Source organism: Quercus suber, unplaced genomic scaffold (genome assembly GCF_002906115.3).
Source record: "Quercus suber isolate HL8 unplaced genomic scaffold, Cork oak 2.0 scaffold_194, whole genome shotgun sequence".
NCBI classification, from domain to species: Eukaryota; Viridiplantae; Streptophyta; class Magnoliopsida; order Fagales; family Fagaceae; genus Quercus; species Quercus suber.
This window is the reverse complement of record NW_027069652.1, coordinates 322419-326401: the sequence shown is the minus strand read 5'-3', so window position 1 is coordinate 326401 and position 3983 is coordinate 322419.

Here is a 3983-nt window from a genome sequence, read left to right as displayed (position 1 = left end):
TGTTAACAAATTTTCTAAAATAATTTATTATCAATTTTTTAAAATACTTGTTAATATAACTCATTTATTAGAGTCAAAATATAAGTATCTTCGTACAATAACACATTTACATATTCACTACAAAATCTTCATGAAAATATGGTGAACTTCAACTTCTGTGCAAAGCTTAATTAGCTTAGCAAATTAAAACACCCACCCCCCCCCTCCCCTACCCCCAAACAAAAAAAAAAAGCAATGATAACAAATATTAAAAGTTTTCAACGACCACTCCGACAAGAACAAAAGATTGGGACGACAACGTCACACAACAGAGAGAATAGTAATAGAAACAAGAAAAGAAAAAAGGAACCCCACCATATCCTTGAGTATATGCGTACTTACGTTAATGCACGCGTGCAAGGGCAATCTAATCATAGTCAATTCCGTCCTAATTACGGGTTTATTCACGTCCTCTAATTGATTTCTTTACACTGATCTGTTTTTGTACTCTCTTTTTTTGGTTTGGTAATTCTGTTTTTTGTACTTATTTGGGTTGATTTTTGCATCCTAATTACCCTCACTAGGTATAATAATTCAGGAGAATCTGTGTTGTGTTGTGTTGTGTTGAGACTTGAGATTACCATACCATAAAAAAGGGAGACTTCAACAGTTGTTTTTCTTTCCCTCAATAGACATGATAATAAGTTAGATTTAACGTTCGATTGAAAAGACTCTCCCCACTGTAGTGCAAGTGCAACCCACTATCTAAAAAGTTTGATTTTGATGGATAACTAGGTCATGCAAGGTTTTGGTATGGTTGCTTCCCAAAGAATCATCTTATTCTCAGTTTATTTTCATGATTTTATTCATCTTATAAACTTTATTATGTTTACTTTTAAAGTGAAAATATAATTGTGGGTTCCAATTAGTTCAATTGATAAAGTTTTTTTATTGTTGAGTAAGAGATTTGGCCGTGTAATTAATATCTTAGTTTGATAATAAAGAACAATTATTATAAACAAATATTATAAGTTAAATTTGTCTCTAAAAATAAGGTGAAAATATAATCAGTTAAACAGAACTTATAGTAAAAATCAATCCACGTCTTATATTCACTTTTGGTTTCGGAAAGAAAATTTTATCTTGGCCTATTCTCATCTTAATTACTATGTGATTCCAGAATCTCTAACAAAATTTTTCGCACCAATTAATGGAAGGGCCGGATGAATTATCTGCAGCAATTACTTTCTCAGTGATCAAGCAAGCTCCACGTTGAATTTGGGGAACACATGAAAGTGTTCAAGTATTACTACAGTACTGTACGGGAAGTTGGTCATACATCTCACCTTATCCAAGTTCAGAAAATCTAAGTGAAAATCAAATATGTGCAGAAAATTCCCCTTCTAACAAGACACCTCGGCCCACATTGGAGTGGCAGGGAGAGCATTCACGCGCATGCATGAAAAAAAGAAAGAAAGAAAACCTAGACCTTCTTTATCTAAAATGTATTCTAGCAAATGGAAAGCAGGAAAGGGGGGAAGATAGAGTATATGAGAAAGAAAGATAAAAGTTAATGGATATGTGACTTATAGTGGGGATGATTATGTCTAAAACACTCAAAAATAATCTTCTGAGGTAATCATGCAAGAGAATCATTCCATCCCTTCCTTTTTCAAGTGCTTGGAATCCAATAAAAACTATATGTCTCAATATGATATTGAGTCTGAGATGTGTATAACTTAGATGCGGTTTCTTATGTGTCATATTTTAAGTTTTTTACTATATAACGTGGATGAAAATTTATTGACGTGGCAAATGGACAAAAAAAAAAAAAGGTTTCCATTAGTGTGACAATAAACTAATTTTTCATTTTGACCATTTGTTATGTCAGCAATTTCCATTAAAGAGATAATGATAGCTAAGATTAAATTGACACGACATTGACCAATTACTGACCAAATTTATACAATTAAAAAGTTAGGGATCAAATTAAAATATGGTGTAAAGTATAGAGACTAAATACATAGTTTATCATAAATAATATTATCTTTTTTAAGGACATCAACAGTGTGACTTATTGACTAATGCAATTACTTGATTATATAAACTTATTTAAGAAACTTAAGGCATAAGCCGCATAAGCATAACACGTAAGGAATAATATCTAAATTTTACCTTTTTAAGATTAACTTTCTTGTTAACATAAGCTAAGCATTAACCAAGTTTTTTTTTATATTTTTGGTGTAAATCATAAGCAGTTAGGCGTTTCACACTTCACTCAATTGGATGGATAAACTCATAAAAGTGTTTCTTTGTATTGTATGTGTAGGGACTCAGTTTGGGTTGACCCTGAGTATGAATGGGTTTTCAGCCCAATCAAGCCCAAACAATCAATTTATAGAGAGTGGGTTAAAAGTTTAGGCGCTGGCCGTCGTTCATCAAGCATGAACCTTTATTTATAAAAAGATACTTAGGATTTCTATACAACTGGGAGGATGCTCCTCGGCCATGGGCCGAGGAAGCCTTTTTTTTCTCTTTTTTCCTCCTCTTTTTTACTTTACTTGCTTTCTTTATATAGTCTTCATCTTCCTATCTCCTTATTCCATCTGTTGATCATTCATTTGCCTCTCTTCTGGCCGTCCGTCCCATCAGAGGCCTTATCAGTACTCGAGTGGTTCACTCTGATCAACGTTGCCCTGCTAAGGGGTTATATCCCCATTAATGCGGCCAGGGGGGTTAGGTGAATGCATTAAATGCGAGGGTGACAGCTTACTTTGGGCCTAGTCTTTCCCGAAAATCACCCTTCTCCTCCTATCTCAAGTTGAAAAACCAACATCGGATCGAGATGTTGTTCCCTTATTGTCTGAAAAGATTTGAGAAGAATCGGGTAGGAAGACTTTCAAGACTTGGGTTGGCTCTCATCTTGGATCAAGACCAATTATCCCCGCCTGATAGGTCTACTACATCCATCCCTTGGCCTAACCAAAGCGACATGACAATAGAAAATTACCCCTATGATTTAAGCCTTTAGTTGTTGGTGAATTAGCTTAACCTTATGCATTTTATGTAGATGAACCATACTCATATTCTTTGTTGCTTAGTCACTACTTGATAAGACATGGCACGCTGATACCCTTTTTTTTAATAATTTAATAGTTGGGGATGACAGATTTGAATTTTAGACATCTCTGTTAGAAAAAAATGAGGTGCCAATTGTACTACAATACTTTTTTAAACTTAGAAAACTCAATTAAACAAAAGTTAAGTTAGAGACTTGAAATGAATTTTAGTAAAACTTAAAGAGTTCAATTTTCATTTTACCTTTTTTTTCAAAAATATATTTTCAGTCTACTTTTGTATATTCCTAGACCATCATATCTTACAAGCAATATCCATGGCAGATTTACTAGATCTCATGTATCGGAGTTTGAACAATTTAAATTGGGTGTGGAAATAGCATCACTTCATAGTCAATGTTATACTATTTAATAATTTTTTATTAGATTCTGAGAATGATATTTTTATGCATTCTTACATCATGATCATGTCTCACGTAACAAAATCTATAGTTGATTTATTAGATCTCATATAGTGGTGTAGACCAATTTAAATTGGGTGTGGATTCATCATCCCACATAGCATAACTCTTTGCCAATATAACACCAATCAATAATTTTATTTTATATAAAATCCAAAAATTGGATTATGTCATCATTGTATTTTGAAAAATATTTTAAATATTTTGGGTTCATATTATACTATTTCAATGCAACATGAACCCAAAAATTCATCCAAAAATTTTTTTTTTCTATATTTTAAGACTTTATGCAAAATATTTATTTATTAATCACACAATAAAGAATACCCGATTAAAAAAAAAAATTGGCGTGTTAAAAACAAAGATAGCCTATAGTCCAACAGTGTTATTTGAAATATAATCCATACTAAAAAATTTTAAGTTATGTAAATTTTAAAATAGTTATAACTTATCTAAATCAGAATGT